Below are 17,698 nucleotides of genomic sequence, written 5' to 3'. Positions count from 1 at the left end.
GGTTTAAAGCTACGTCTGGCATAGAATGGAGCCCAAAGCCAAACATTACATTTAAACCTATTGCACCACCTGGATGTGTCCCCTTCTCTTTGACAAAGCCTACTTTAAGTCTGATGTGTGGCACAATCCCAGCGCAGGGTGTAGCTTCAGTCTGCTTTCCGTGGTAATGCAGATTTAAATTATGGATCATTGGTCCCATATATTTGTAGCCTGGCAAAGCAATGGTGTGTTATCTATAGGTCCAACATTTATGTAGTTTTCATTCTGAAGACCATTTAGGCTTTTTATGCTGTATAATTTTTAGAGATCAAACTTGTCAACTGATTTACCTCAATCTGGAGATTATTGGTTTTGATTCAGCATTATGAGGCCTACAGCAATTCCTTGATAATCTTTCACCGCAGAGAGAATAGGCATATAACTAACTGAAATGATAAGCATGGTTTCACACTACTTGTGCTGTCTTGAGTCTGTGAGCCTTCATTGTGGATATGATTAATAGATAAACAGAATGAACTGTGTAAAATCAGATCACAAACTATGAACTTCTGGCATAAAATGTACAACCGACTTCTTAAGAACTCCAGCTGCACTCCAGAATTGTAAAGATTTTTAAAATCCTTTATAAGGGAGTGGCTGCGTGAATTCTTAAGAAATTTGTTTGAACATACAACAGTAGACAACACTAGACAATCTGTTTGAATACACTGTTCCTGGATGGGATCTGATTGGTTTTCTGAGGTAAACAGGACATGTAAAATCAGAGCTGGTCACTGGCCAGGGGTGGGCAGCATCAGACAGGATGATGCAGCAATCTTCAAACCTGGGAACTTGCACTGGAAATCTAGCGCAGCCATTTTGTCAACTCAGTGCCCAGGCTGTGTGGGCCTGCTGATTTCTCATCAGAGCATGTAAAACGTCCCCTAAAATATGGTTTGCATAGATTTGTTTCATACGCACACACACGTGCACACACATACACACTCAGACTGCCTACAGAAAATGGGATCACTTAAGAAAACAAGTAGGAATCATTCCCCAGAAGTGACCATTCAGGATAAGCGGCTTTCAACAGCTCTGGACAAATGAATCTGCCTGGCAGTCAGACGTATTAGGCCAGCACTGACAGATGCATCCTTAGCCCCTCGCCCTGTTGTCTTACTGCAGACCCAATGACCTGGCGCTGTTAGCTATACCGTGCAGGGACAGCTCACATTGGCTCAGGGAACAATCCTGCAGTCCCTAGCTGACGGTGTGGCGCGGTGCCAGCAGTCTGACTGACACACAAAAGCCCACGGTGACAGCTGGCGTCCTGCGGATAACGCTACCGCGGCGGGGCCAGCGCCATCCAGGTCCAGGACGTCCTGCTCAGACAACGATTGTGCTCCGCTGGCATTTAAATGTGGCCAACACTGGTGTGTACACAGTGCCCCTACCCCAAACCCCCCCACACCCCCTGCGGGAGATACGCCGCGCGGCACGGCAGCTATCCCTGTCTCTCACTCACACGCTCGCGATCCCAGCCCAGCAGCTGTTTGGTCGCTAACACCAGGCACCCGCGAAACGCAGCTCGGGGACACTGGGGGAGCCGTCCCCAGAAGACAGGCAGCGGTGGGAACGTGCAAGTCATGCTGCCTGTCAGTCAGCATTAGCGCATCAATTGTTAAGCGCTACAGATGAAAGAGCGCGGCCAAGGCTCCGCATCGCAGCCACTGGGGCATGTGCTCTCCCACTGTCCTCAGAGAGGATTGTGGGAACGGGGGTTACGGAGGGGTGAGTGGGCTGCGGAAAGCTGGGAGGAAGCAGCGGGGATGATCTGAGATCCACTGCAGGGCAGGCAGCGGGAGACACATGCGGAGCAGCCGGGTTCTCCCAGCATGCACCGGGGCGCTGCTTGTGAAAGTGCCACTTGTCACTCAGTAGAAGATATCTCAAGGAAAGCCTTACTGGGGGACGGGGGCAGCTCGGGATGTAGGGATGAAATGGCTGAAAGGGTGTCAGCCTGTAGACTGAGGTACAGCCATCATCACCCAGGGATGTCAACACCAGGATGGACTAGCATCACACAAGCGTGCACACACACGTGCACATATTCATGCAGTAGATACTGTACATGAATATACATACATAGTACAGATGCACAAACACAATACATACACAGTATGTACATAAACAAACAATATTTATATATGTATCTACAATCACACTGCGTATCCAAACATAAATTTCCTGCTATAGCCATATCTGTCTTTTTCACACACACACACATATGCACACACACACGCACCCAAACCCACTCACATATGCACACACGCACGCACACAAACGCACACACACAATACAGAGCAAAAGAACGGCAGTGAGGCATGGCAACTGGACAACATGCACAAAAAAGGAATCATGAAACGAAGAAGAAGAAAAAAGCGATGCAGGAATTTGAACCGCTCACACCAGGCCTGTTACCAGGGCGTAGAGGGCAAAGAGGGGCGACAGCGAGAGCGAGGGAAGCGCAGCCCCTCTTCCTCTTTCCCGTCCCCTCTCCCTCCCTCCCTCGCTCCCTCGCTCGCTCGCACTCTGTAATTGAAGTTATTGGTTCTCTGTTACGCTGCGGACGAGCCGGCGTCCGACTGTCGACAGCCAGAGCGCTTGGGCCCGGGTGGAGGATTTTTGTGGCCACTCTGCTCCTGCGATCCTCCCCTTGTAATTTACTACTGAACCCATGACATCTGCTGGCGATATTTACGGAGGACCGTAGGGGCCAGCAGCACACATCTGGAGTCTAGACTTACTGGCTCTATGGTAGGCCTCCACTGCTCGGCTATGCCCAGTCCCTGATGTCCAGTGTTTGCATAGCTGGTTGTGTTTAATTGAAATTAAAGTGCCTCTTACCCCCCTTCTCTCTCTCTCTCTCTCTCTCTCTCTCTCATCCCTTCTGCAAAGGACAAACTAACTGGAAAAATGACTGTAAGTCATAGAAAACATATGCCATACTTTCTAGGGTAATTATTATTCCAAAAAAAGTCTGGCGCCAGTTTTAGTGTCCACAGCAGACATTTAAAAAATCTCCAGAGAAAAGCTCTATATAAAGTCTTTCTGAGTCCAGGAGAATCCAAACCCACAGTGCATACACACACACACACACACATACACTCCTTTGGCAGAGATATTAGGCGAATGGTTCATTCTTGCTACGTCATGACAAACATATATTATAGCCACACGTTTTGGGGAAAATAAAGAACTCAGCACCAGCTGTCTATTCTAATATTCCATGTCTCTATTGCTGACAAAGTACCTGCTTTGGATACTAAGGTTTTATATTTCACAGGTCAACTCCATTTCTGTGTTGAAATAAGACTGAGTTCATCGAGGTCCATGAATTATTTTGCAGACAATATACCAAAGCATTGAAGGGGTGCATTTGATAAGTCTTTGATTTCACTGGTAAAACTGAATGAAACTCTTCTATATTTCTCCACAGAAAAAGAAGGAGTTTATTGAGGTCCATGATTTCATCCCTGAGCACAGAGCTTGGTAAACCCGAGACAGATCAGACTTCTTGAACAGGGCTTTCTCAACTAGCTGACGGAGTTCTGCAAATGCAATTCAATTTTTTTCTCAAGTTTCACAAAGTACAGAAATTGGATGGGTCATTTAAAAAAAGCCATCAACATAAGAGTGAAAAAACATTTTATTTGAAACACATGCCCACCCCCATTTGACAATATCTCTTTGTTGTGTAAACCCAGAGTGGTTACAGGTATGTTTCTGGACCCAACAGTCATTCTGCTGATGTGCTGCCCTCTCTCCAGCTCAAACCCCACTTACTACTTCCCTGCCCACAAGAAGCAGGACCCCAGAGGTGGGGGGTTTAAGGGAATTGGGTGGGGGGGGGGGGCTTCCTGAATGCTTCTGCACATCCATTAATTTCCACACCCCAAACATTAGAGTTTGTGTGAGTGTATGTGTGCGTGGGGTGGGATGGAAAGGGATTTAAGAAACATCATTCTACTTGACCTGCTTCACTTCATGCAGACAGGGGCTTCGATAGTCAGCCATGAGAAGTAATGCCAGACCCAATTAGAAAAGCAGTGAAGTACCTGCTGTGAAAGGTGAACCTAAAGAGGAACGTCGCATCCTTAACCCCCATGTCTTTGCATCATTGAAAAAGGTCCATACGCATTTTCATCAACTGCCTCATTTCCATTGTGGGGAGCTCCTGTACCTGTCGGTTGAGATTTTCACAAGAGAACCATAGCCCACAGTAGGAGCTGCCAAGGGGGTAGAGGTCAGGACGGTTATGGGTGGGGGGTGGGGTAGAAATAAGGGGGAGCTGCAGAGGTTAACCTTTTCCCTGTTAAAGGGATAGCTCACTTCTTGGGTTTTTGATTATTATTTCAGTTTTCGTGTTTTTTTTGTTGATATACCATCATAAAGACTGCTTGTCATGATATACTTCTCTGAAGTATTTCAAATGTTTGTAATTGTACAAAACTGGCTTTTTTTCTTACCTCCTGATATCATAGTATATTGATCTTGCATCGTTCTGCACACAGTCTGCAAATAAAAAAAAGAACTAAGTAGCAACGTAGCATACAGTCACAGCTCTGGTCCATAATATCAGGGAGGGCGGGGCATTGCTGTTCCGTGCCTGCATTGTGTGTGTATACAGCTGCATGACCTGTTTGTGTGTGTTTACATTCTATGCGCATGCTGGCTACGTACGTGCACTCGCGTGCAGACCCTGAATGCATGCAACATCAGTGTCAGTGTATCAGTTTTCACTCGTCTAACGTGAGTCTGCGTAGGGCATGAATGTGTGAGGAAAGGGGTTTGCACAGTTTGATGTGTAACAAATGAGATGCGGTATTGTATATGCAGGCTGAACATTTTCAATGTATGCAACACGGGAGTTGGTAAAACATACATCCAAAGTGTGTGTGATATATGAGTGCCATCATACGCTTATACAGAGTGTGTACTGTACATAGGTTTACATGACGTTTTTGACCAGTACGCACACTTATGCAGTACAGTATGTAAGCAGGAACTAGTCCCTTTATCTTCATGCCATCTCTGTCCCGTTTCAGTGCAAAGCTCCTCTGAGGATGCAGTGTAAATGTGTAAGGAAGGCTAACTGCAGGCAATTTGCACTCATGCTTTCCCACAGTCCCAGGTCTACTGGGAATCAAATGGGATGGGGAGGGAGGGGGGGGGGGCAGTTATGGGATGGGGAGGGAGGGGGGGCAGTTATGGGATGGGGAGGGAGGGGGGCAGTTATGATTGATGGGCCATGAGAGCGAGGAGCAACATGGTGGAAATGAAAATAAACACTTTGATAATCTTTCCCATCTGTGACCAAGAGGGATTAAATGAGACATCACTACAGTCCCGGGCTCACATAAGTGTCAGATCCATCTTTGTCTTTTATAGGACATTTGAGCCAGCCCGGGCTCGGTCATACCACAGTACGACTAGGCTTTTATCATGTTTTGACTACCTCCTGTTGAACTCAGCCCAGGCCAAGGCCAGTCTCTACTCAGTTCACTCCCCCAGTTGATTTTTGACAGGATGAGAAGCTGAAAAGGAGGCGTGTCGATCGCAGAGTTTGTGGAACGGCCAATCGGGATATTTTCATTACGACACACCTCCAATAAATAAACCGAGCAGCAAATGAAGGTTTTACCATATTTATTGTGTTACTTGAAGAAACGTTGCAAAATGGGATGGAGGTTTTAAAATAAAAGAGTCGATAAAATTGTGGAGAACTATGTTATCTCCACCTTTGAAATAATTAATTAGCTTTGCTCCCACAAGTGAAGATGCAGATTGAAGGAGCTACTCTGTGGATGTTCTGTTACGATGTCAGCGTAGAGCTGGAGACACAAGGCACATCTGAGTGCTGTGAAGAGGCAGAGTTCATAACTGTAAACCCTTGAATTCCTCAAACAAGCAGATTTAACCCAATCACAAATAAACATCCACCTACTGGTAAATTCTAACCAAGAGTAATTTCCTCGCTGCCAGTTGAACTAATAATGATACAACTGTCAGAAGCGAATGCAATGTGGTGGAGACGTGCAGAAGCATCATCATTCGGTCTCAAACTGATGTCAGAGGCAGCTGGAATGGATCATAACTCAGGCATTGTGGAAACTCAATGAAAACACAATTCAGTGTGTCGAATGGCCCAGAACCAACAGGGTGAGATGATGTAACGTGGCCACCCCCTGAATGTGACCAGTAAACATCGCTCTGTGTGTCAAAGGCCGTTTCTGCATCATTTGGTTTGACTGTCATAGTAGTTACTGCTAAAACATGGCCTCCTACTCCCCTCTTGAAATAAATGTCCATAGCCATGTTTCATATATGCCTGCCATGAGGATCTTAATAAATGTCGATTTCTTCCTGATGTGTTAGTTAATGAGTTGAATGATTTATTTTAGCATGTAACAGTAGTAAGCTACAGACAGAGTCCTGAGGTTCAGGGTGCCTGCAACATAAGGCCTCTCTTGTGATGTAGGGAGTGTACACAGTCTCCTCTTGTATATATACACAGTGGTGCTCAGGAATTCACTTTCTAACCACTATAAACTGTCAGTAATCCCTCAGCAGTGAGTGCTGCCTGTTCCCCAGGGGTCAGTTTTGGGCTCAGTGTCAGAATGGGGTGAGACACCCAGAGGTCTGGAGGTCACCGTTGTCAAACACTGTTCACAGATCAGCCAGCTCGCGAGTCGCACTTTGAGTTTTGTAACCTGCCCCTGCCCTGCCCTTGAGGAGCCTGGCCTCTGCTACCACCCTGTTGGGGGACTCTGTCAGCACTCCCTGAATGCGATCAAGCTCTCGTATATCACATACAACTCAACCGAGGAACACAATGCCTGGCTGTGTCACCTTCTCTCGCGACGTGGAAAATGTTAACACCGCTGCAAAAGCCCCACAGGTTTTATTGGGCTCCTTTTCTCTCTCCCTTCTTTCGCTCCCCCAGTAATAAAACCGATGTAGGAACCCAGAGTCGGCCCAAGCAATAACAACCATCAGAGCTTGCACCATAATGATGGAAAATCCAGCACCGGATCACCATGGAGGAACCAGTGGGGAGTCGGGCTGTGGCGCTCAGATGGACTGTTTGAATTGGTGCAGACAGGCTCTCTTTTTCCACAGTGATATTTTCTGTAAATCACCTCCCTGTTTTATGAACCAGGCCTTCTATCTTGGTGCTGCCATCACCTTATATATTATGGCTTCACGTTTTTGTATTAAACAGATTGTAAACCCTGATGCACAACATTGGGCCCACAAATCAGTGCAGCTGGTCATATTTTTCCAACCATAAATAGCACACAAATGATCCTGGCTATTCAGCAACTGAGTATAAGTCAAATCGTGCTTCTGGGCAGCACTGATTCTGTTGTTATACTCTGGAAGCCATTATCAAAGGGTGAAATGTGCCGAAAATGAGCTTGCACGTGCAGAATCACAAAACTGTGAAAATGATCGCTCTCATTTGCAAGGTAAAGCTCTCACATCCAATTACTGCCATTATTTGCCCCATATTCTTTCCCTTCCGCCTTTGTCAAAGAGGGAAGAGATTTTTTTTTCATTCGTGAAAGAAATCGCCTCAGAAAGTGTGGACAATGTGCTCTCTGCTGCTCAGATTACCAGAGCAAGCCGTTACCTTACCGAGACAATTACTCACACCTGCAAGGAGCCGCTGGCCCTCCCCCTCCAGGGGACCCACTAAGCTTCACACCCCAGGAGTCAAAGAGATTTTATTTCTGCTGGTTTCTGCAGCATGAACACTGTCTCTCCGAGGGCCTGTTTTCAGGAAGCTGCAGCAGTGCGGATGCGGGTGGGGCGGATTAGCCTAGCAGTCAGACAGGCGCCACACCGGTGTCCAGGATCAGGCCGCAGAGCAGCCTGAACACAGCACAGCTCACTGACAGCACTGGGCTGTTATGGACTGTAATTACAACTGAGGGAGAGGGAGAGTGAGTTTATGCATGTGTGTGTGTGTGTGTGTGTGTGTGTGAGAGAGAGAGAGAGAGAGAGAGAGAGAGACAGAGAGAGACAAAGAGAGAGATTTCAGATACAAATTAAGAAGTGAAGAATTATATTGCCTGTCTTTCATTTTATTTTCCTTTTCTCTCTTTTACTTTTACGTTTGGGGACTAGCGTCTCTGTTTTGGCTGCAGTCAAATGAAACACCGTTGGCATTTCAGAGGCCCTCTTTAGCTAATCTCCTTGACTAAGAGGACAAATTTCTGTAAACAGCGCTGGATCGCAAGACAAAAACTGAATGCTGACCAATTACATCATAGTTCTTTCCAGTAAAAAAAAAAAAACAGGGGAGGGGTGAGTTGTTTTGCCACTGCTCCCGTTTCTGTGGTGATTGTCTTTGAAAGTTTGTAAGGAAAAAAAGAAACGTCGGGAGTTTTTAATTAAACATTTCACATGGCTTTCAGCCCGATGACAACAACTTCCGCTCCCTTCCACTGTCCCCTCTGCTCCTGACTCTCTGAATACCTTGGCCTCATTCAAACTGGGTAGTCACGTAAAAATGGCTGAAAGAGTGACACTGAGGACCAGTGTTTTCTTTTCCCAGGCTGAAGCTGTCACACAGGAAGTCCTCTGACCCTTTCAGTGTCTTGCTGTGTGCCCAGGGCTTGGCTGGGACCGCACTGGGCTGGCAGCACACTGTGAGTCACATCAGCCCCAGCTAAACGGCTCCCCTCGGGTGGGACCACTAGCCAGGTCGTGCTTTGATTTGTGTGAGCCAGGACACTTCATTAATGGCCGCCTAATAGGCTTTTAAGAGTCCCTCAGCCTTCATCAGCGGCGTTAAGTCACCGGTGGTGATAAATCGAAATGTGTCACATGACCTGGTTTGGGCATCCACACTGTGACAGTGTTGCTGTCTCCAGAAGCTTTCATTACTAACTCTGGAGGGATGCGTAATACATGGAAAAGATCTGCTAAAACTGCAAATGCTGCACGTGAAAAAAAATGTGGTGTCGCCCCGGAATGGTTGCAGATGTTCCCATTTTAATGATCGCATAAGTGGATGGGATGATAGGGGCGATTCGTTCATTTTCTTGCTTGCTGATATAATTACGGAATTAAAAGTTAGCAGTGTCCAGCGCTTCCTGTCAACTCTCCCTTTACCCTTATTTTCTCTCTCAAAGCTATGAGTAGCAATTCTTGTCTTCCTGTGCCAGGATCACAGGATTTCACAATTGGTTTTATTGTGCAATCGATGAAAAGTTGAAAAGCGTAAAACAAAGATTTTTACGGTCTCAGTAGCTTTAGTGAAATAAATGAATCAAATGCTAATGTGTGCATGAGCTACCCCGTGTATAAAAATGAATATGTATCTAAAACATGATAACTTCTGATGACCAAAACAAAACTAGGAATATATTTTGAAATATACATGTTGAATTATCAAACGCATAGTTAGAAATAAATTATTATTAATTTCATTATATCTAGAAACACAATATTACACTTACACTTTCATAAACATAGCATAACCACATTTACGTTGTATATTTTTATGGTATAAAGACACTCCTATTATTTGGGGCTTTTTAGTTAAGAAAATTTCCCGTGCATTGACCACAGCCTGTGAGTGTTACACCAAACCTTTCATGCTCCACCAAAACAAAGGCAGTGCCCATCATTGACTATAGACTCTCAATCCGCTGGCTCAACACAAAGTGTCCTCTCTGGCCAGCACAGCCCAGTGGTCAGTGAGGCGGGGTCACAGTAGTGTCCTGGCTGAGGTCGCCAGGGAGTGTGAGGAAGTAACCTAGCAACACCCTGGCAACAGGCCTGACACACAGAACCTAATGTGTGGCTTGTTAGGGGGCATGACACGGCCGGGGGCGGAGGTGGGGGGGAGGGGGGGGGGGGGGGACAATCCCTCTCAGCTGGCCCCTGCAAAAGCACACCTGCATGTGGACACACAGGGTGAAGAATGCCAGGAAACAGGGAGAGATCCACGCTGGAGCGCGGACACCGGGGGGAACGAGAGGGCGCTGCAGATGTTCCAGCTTTGAAATGTGACCCCCCGTTAACACCCGGTCCCCCTTTCCTGCCTCCTCCGCTCTGTCATTGTCCCCCGGCTCCCTCCATGGATGGGTGGGAACTAATCCAGAGTACCCCCTTTCCATTTCATTCACTGACAATGAGTAGAGTTGATCTTTATATTCCTTAATAGACAATTTGCTCCCAAGTGTAAAATTTGACGTAGACGTCAACGCAGAATTTGCACACGAGTAATAAATACTACATTTACATTTTAATTGAAATTTCATAGAAGTGCTGTCAGGACATACTCATCCACTGGTCTGTCAACAAACTGGATGGCTTATCCCATTCACTGAGCGAACTATATCACCCCATCCACATTCTGTGAAAACCAGTGGATCAGCGATGCAACGCAGATAAGAAATAGATGACGGCGACCTTTCTTTACCAGATCCTAATCCTCCCATTAACCATGCATGCCTGCATTTTATTTGCTCGTTCTTTGACATCCACCCTCAATGAAGGCACAAATAACCGGTCATAATGTGTATGGTAATAGAGACAAATCATGAGAACGAGAGGTTTCATCTATTAAGAACCTGTCCCCATCTCACATGTCCTCTTCTCAAAAATTAACGGGAGGCAGCACCTTAATCACGTAAGAAATAAGAAAGGACTCCGGAGAATGCTTGCATGTTTCCTGTCAAGTTTGTTTATCCTGTATAAAGGGAAGATGCCCAATGTGCTTGAAGCCCACTAAAATGAATAGTGAACAATAGCTCAACAAAAAGAATAGTCAAACTAGAGACAAACCCCTTATCTGGACACTTCACAGCAACTGGCCCAAAATAAAAACACTGGGGAGCTCCAGTATTCCTTGTTTCAGGCCAGTTCCCGTAAAGTGTCTGGGTAAGGGATCTGTCTCTACTTTGTTTATCCTGTATTTGTGCAATATGAGCTGCTATGCAATGTTTTAGTATTTTTTAAATAAATCCTACAACCTTGCTTTCAGCCAAAAAGGTTGACTCACTGAATGAAATGACCTAGAGAAGACTGTTTTACATTTCATTTTACATCACAGAATGTTTTACATTTGTTTCCTGAGGGAGAGTGGATAGCAAGTCCTTCTTTCATTTTCTATTCATGGCTCTTCATGGTCAGGTGTCATGAAAGGTTCACACTCCCAGACCATAAAGCAAGAACCAAGGCTGCAGCTAAACCCATGTGAAATGAAACAGGGAAAGACCTGCATTTTCAGGAAATTCAGTTGTTGAGTCCGAACATAAGCCACAAGCCATGGGAATGGCCCTGGGTTAACAGCACATGCCGTGCAGCCAGTGAAATCTATTACCGTCATTAATTTCAGCAGTCTTCCTCCTACTAGGAGGAGCTTTAAGGACTTAGCTTTCCAAGCACACACAAGCCCCACAGTGAAACAGCCATAGTTTAACTGCCTTTAACCGAGTCTTTTACACAGGGATGTAGGGGCATGAATCATGCGTTTGCATGCATGCGTCTGCGTGTGCAAATGTGGGTTTGTGTGTGTGCGTGTGTGTGTGCGTGCATGCATGTGTTTGTGTGTGCGTGCATGCGTGCGTGTGTGTGTGCGTGTGTGTGTGCATGCTGCAGTGTTGTGGTGGTGCATGGTGGTGTGTGTTTGTGTGTGTGCATGCGTGCGTGTGTGTGTATGTGTGTTTGTGTGTGCGCGTATGTGTGCATGCATTTGTGCGTGGTGTGTGTGTGTTTGTGTGTGTGTGTGTGTGAGTAGGGACACATTCCCACGCTACGGTCCACACTTCTTACAGTTCCACAGTTGCAGGTGGCTGTATGCATGCCGCACTCTCCCATGGAGATCCCGTCTCTCTGTTGTCATGGTTGTTGAAACTGCGGTCTGGTGAATGCAGGGAACAGCCTGGTCTCTTCCTGGAGCTCTGAGAACCGTGCAGCAGCCTGCAGAAGTTAAGCCCACGTACGACATCAAATGGACAAATAAAACTATGAGGAGATCAACGCAACTTTTTAAGTAGTTAAATGTATGGTAAGCAACAGAAGTAAAGACTGCTTAATCTTGCCTTTGGATGAACGTACAAACGGAATTGAGGCATCAGCAATATGAGGGCAGCCAATCAGGAGGCTGCAGTCATGTCACTAGCAACCTCCTGCTCGGTCTAAAAAGCGCTCTACTGGACGTGCATTTCAGCTGTAAGTGCAGAGAGGAAGTCGTGTTCTTTTGGGTACATGTGTCCCTGCGTGGGCCTGTCACACTGCTGCCGGAAAGCCGCTTGACCCTCCGATCAGAACTGCCCCGCGTCTGCAGCCGCTTGCCGCAGTGTTTTGCAGAGAGCCAGATCCCGCCGTTGGGCTGGGCCTCACGCGTATCCCTCTCAGCGCTGACATCCCTCCTGAGGAAGCTGATGCAAACTAAATGCTAATCTGCCCCCTTTCTCCTCCCCACTGAAGCTGCCCTTTGGATGCCTGCGCGAGGTTTCGAGGGAGGAGAGCCGTCTCTTTGGGAGGGATGGGGGCGGGGGGGGGGAGTGCTACCCATAGCAGCTGCTGCACTGGAACACCAGGAAACGCTCCGGCCCTCGTATGTACTCAGGCTGATATGATCCAGGTTCACTATTGTTGCTTCTGATTCCCATCGTTCCTGGGCGGGATCTCACTGATTCAGGGAGAGCGCATTCCCTCGCTGACACCTAGGTGATGAATGTCAGATGCACTTGTCATGTTTCATTAGCAAACGGCCGGTATGAAAGGAGGGAGACAATGGACGCCCCCTCCTCCTTCGGGGAACCAAAGGGGCAGCAACACAGAGCCCAGCCTGGCCTCAGCACCGCCCCTGCCCCATTACCAATTTGTCACCAAAACAATGTCGCTGAAACGGATCAATATATTCCAGATAACACGCCAGGACACAAAGCCGCACATCATCCCCTAACAAGCCGTGCAGGCAGAGCTGCAGAAATATTCCTCGGATAGTTCTGCCGTTTCAGGCTGGCGCAGAAACCATAGAGAGGGAGAAATATGATTTTCAGAACAATGAATTGTGAATTCTGACACAAACTGTCTTCCTCTCACCCTCGTTTCCTTGGTTCGTCGCTGTCAGACCACGTGCTTGTTGTCTGTGCTCAGGGGAACCTACATTCCGGAGTAGCTGAGGTTCATCAGCGATCAGTAATTTACTTAACATTTTCGTCTCACAGCCATCTAACCAAGGGTTCAGCTGGGTTTTCTTTAAGTACTTCTGTAGCACTGTATGGGAAAATCACCAAACGAGAGAACTCACAGAAAAATACACATTCATTGCAATGTGTTGTGTGGGCCATCTGTGGGGCGTATGGTGCTAGCTGGAGTTAAACTAAAGATCAGCGCTTAGGTACTGCTCAGCATCCATATCTCACCATGCTCCAGGGCAGTAAGAGCGGGAAACAGCAGTCATTAGTGAATATGCTGCAGTGTTAGTAGTCACTGTGGCCGGGGGGCAGTTAACACTGCCAGGGGCTGTGGGTCCAGGCCAGGCTGGACCTCATGCCTTTTTGGGAGCTGAACTTCCCGCTACTTTACATCTCATTAGTTTGGAGATTTTAATCCCTCTTCCCAGCCCTCTCCCAGCCCTCCCCCCCCCCCCCCGCACACTCACAGTTACTGCTGTTCTGTCTCAGCATACAGCACTCTGGCAATGATGCTCCTCAAGAGGAACATCTGCATCCCCGGCAGCTCATCATCACTCCCTCTAGTGGCAAATCGGCAAAATGCACAGTTTGGCTATCCGCAAGGCTTTCCACCAAAACCTTTCCCCTGGAACAATAATTCACAAATATATGATAATAATTACAGTCCCACAGTAACTTAATTAGCTTTAGCCTTGTAGAGGTTTGTACACTGGTGAGGATGTGCATGTTTGCACAGGGAATTGTCCAGTGCAAATTAAATACATGTGCAATAATGAGACTAATCCTACTGTACAAGAAACTCAACTAATGATGACATGTCCAAAGCAATCCGACAAGACACTTGCCATATAAGAGAAATCACAGAAAAATACTCTCTTCACATTCATTACAATCAATTGTTCAAAATCATTTCCAAACAATTTAATACAGAATTGCGGTCTTACATAGAGCAACTGAAAGAGACTAATAACTAGCACTGAGTTCATCACCATTCCATTACAGAAGTGTGTGGCACCACCTAGTGGTTATTCTATAAAGCTGAATTTACCCCCATAGCCCCACCTGGCTCTACATGAAAAGAACAAACTGCATCAATCTAGTTCTGTGTTAAAAAACCAAAAGGCACATTCTTAAATGGATGAAGGGTCCAATTCTTGCCATAAGTTTTCTGAAAATGATGCAATCTGCAGAAATCAAATGGAACAGCTTTATGTTTTGTAATCAGTCTGTCGGGAGAACACAATGTTCTTTTTCCCTCAGCTGAGCTGGAGGCCTTAATATAATCATGGCCTCCCGTAAACGAACTCCTCCCCGTGACCTCCCACCTGCCAACATTTACACACACAACCCCCCTCCCGCCCCCCAGACAGGAGATACAGCCGGCCACACGTGCAGAGCCGCCCGGGCCTGCCTGTCTCTCTCCCTGAACTGAGCACGACCCTGAGGAAACGTGCGAGCAGACAGCCGGGGCAGAGCGGGGACGGCCAGCAGCTCAGCCCACCTGGCACAGGCACAGCAGGCTCCAGGCACCAAGGAGAGGGATGACAAACGCACCGCGTCACACGCGAGTTACACCCTCCTCCCCGACACGCACACACGCACACACACAGGCAGGCAGGCACGCACGCGCACACACACACACACACACACACACACGCGCACACACACACACACACTCCTGAAGGAATACAGAACAATCAAGTTTCCTGACTAAAACCTTCTAGGCAACATTAAAAGCAGCTTTTTCCTTGAGAAAGTGAAGTGATATCAGATATGCTGAAGCTGTTGGAGCCATATTGGCAGGGCCAAAGTGTTCTGCCTCTGATGCAGGTACAGGCAGACACAGAACACACCTCAGGGCCCTTCCTATTGACCTTCCTAATTCAGAGCGCCTGTTGCTAGAAGTGGAACAGGACTGCAGGTGGCACAGTTTTGCCTCCCAGCCTCTTGGCACAACAGAAAAAAATGTATTTCCATTGTCTTCTCTTACCAGGAAAAAGAAATAGATAAGTTGTCTCGAACGTAGCCTTGTGTCATAGAACAGCACGATTCTTGCCTTCCTGTCCAGTTAGCCCACTCTTGTTTCCAGCATTGGGCCCTTGCCATGCAAAGACCCTAGCGTTTAAAGACCCTCCAAACACCAGGCTCAGAGGTCGACGAACGGTTAAACCCGACCCCGGCGGCAGGAGCGCGCCGCGGCTCTCTTTCCCCACGCAGCGGCAGCGCGGGGCTGAATGGAGGCATTCTGAGCAGCGCGCCGATCGGGGCTCCCCGGGGAGAGAGAGGCAGCCTCCCTCCTTTCACCCGTACATCTGGCAGACGGGATGAAACGCTTTCTCCGCCGCCGTCTTCAGGACCACTCAGCCCCAGCGAGGAAGAACGCACACAAGGGGAAATCACACACGTACGGGCCTAAATGGGGAACGCAACAAAAAGGGATGCAGCAACAAAACAAAACCTGCCACGGCAAAGTCAGGCGGAAGTGTGGAGACGCGCGGTGCGCTCGTGCTCAGCGCTCCGAAAGCCGCCTCAACACCATGCTGTGTGAATCCATATAACACCGAGGGGGAGGGAAGCAGAGCACATCTGGCCTACTTACAATAAAATAAAGGAGAAAGCCCTGGATCATTGTGGAGAAATCTGTAGCATTCATAGTTCACCCTCTCACAAAAATCACTTATGCAAATTCCAGAAAGTCTCATAATCATAATTGTCACATTCTATACTTCCATGGTGCAGGCATAGCTACATAAAGATTTTTTTATTAACCATAGTAAAAACAAATAACAGTTTCAACAATCTCCTGAGCTGAATGCATTTTTTTTTCTTGGCCATTTCAGAAAATTGTGCAGGATGTGCCATTACCCATCATCCCCTTGGAAGTGATGTCATCAACGTGCTCACAGACAGAAAGACTGAATCGCACACAGCAGGTTTATGCGTCTTCTACAGTGGTGTACACCACAATTTATTGCAAAAAGGATCCGCTCCTCAACAAAGAAGCTTGCCTCAACTTGCATTTATACAATAGGAGAAAAAATATATAGATGGTGAATGATGATACTTCAATTTTTCACCAAGCAAAGCATGGACTTGAGCTTTACAAATTACAATACAAAACCATTAAATTATACACCATCCCAGACCTTAAATGACCCCACTCCACCTCTCCCACCCCATAAACCCCAAACCCAATTTTGCCCAGCTCCATTCCCCAAAGGCCAGAATCTTAAAAATTCAACTTGAAACAAAAAGTTAATTAGAAAGAGCAAGAGAGGCGCCATTTGAAAATTGTCCTCCTTTCGTAAAAACCGTACAACATTAATAGTTATTTTGAGGAGAGAAGAAATTTCAGAGACTTTGGGTCCGAATAATGTTTAGGTAGCACATTTGTTTCCTGTTGCAGTGTGAAGAGGGAGGGGCTTTGTGGGCACCCACCCCCTGATTTTATCACACCTGTATCAGTGAGGCTTGGTGCACACCTGAACAGAAACAATGCTAATTATCCACATTTGTAAAGTCACAGCTTAAAACTGTACAGAGAAGGCTGACCCAAAACATGTTATGGGGATATGAATGCCAAAACACTAACTAAAAACAGCCGACTCGCATTTCAAATAGCTAAAACTAATTATTTTAATGTTAGCTTCAAGCACTGAGAATGACCATTTAAAAAAATGTATTCATTTTAAAGTTTAAAAGACATGAGTCCAAACGTGAATCTACACGTTTTCTATTACAAATGTCTCCCTCCAGAAGTGAAAAATAAAATAATGACCTCTGACTGGACTAAAGTGGCTCACAAATGGCCCACTTAAAATTTTCTATTTTATTTTTTAAAACATAATGCAGAAATTTTAATAACATATCTTGCAGTTTACTGCAAGATATGTTATAACATACCTTGCAGTAACCTGAATGAAGCTGTATTCCAAATTTCAGGTCCACCCAACCCCCTCCTTACGCTATAATAATGGTGACAACAACAATGACACGTGAAATGAAGTAAATATGGATAAACATATTCCCTACCGGTTATGCCAAAAAAAGAACGGCAGTTCCAGATAAAATGCAGATAGTATAAACACAGACACACTACATAATATATAATACTCACACACACCCACACCTACATACATCCTGTACACATTAATAATTGTGCATGTCCCTTTGAAAGTGCTAGAATTGCACCTTTGATATCACAAATACTTTATGGAAAAAGAAAAAGTATCAAGTTTTGCTGCAGATCATTTTCAAAGCCAAAAGTTCATTCTAATCAACAACTAAGGTCATGCACATTCTTGGAATTCTTTGGTCCACAAGGTGAGTGCGTCATTTCTCTCTTCATTCTAAGAAGTCTTCTCATCTTTGTCATAATTTTTAAAATTCTGGCCTTTAAAAAGGAGTTCCTTTTTTAAAAATTAGCCTATGAGAATGCAGAAGGCAAACTGGATAAAGAAAAAAAGACAAAAAAAAAAAACAAAAAACAA

The sequence above is a fragment of the Anguilla rostrata genome, chromosome 11, assembly GCF_018555375.3.
Source record: "Anguilla rostrata isolate EN2019 chromosome 11, ASM1855537v3, whole genome shotgun sequence".
Taxonomy (NCBI): domain Eukaryota; kingdom Metazoa; phylum Chordata; class Actinopteri; order Anguilliformes; family Anguillidae; genus Anguilla; species Anguilla rostrata.
Note: the sequence above shows the minus strand (reverse complement) of the source record.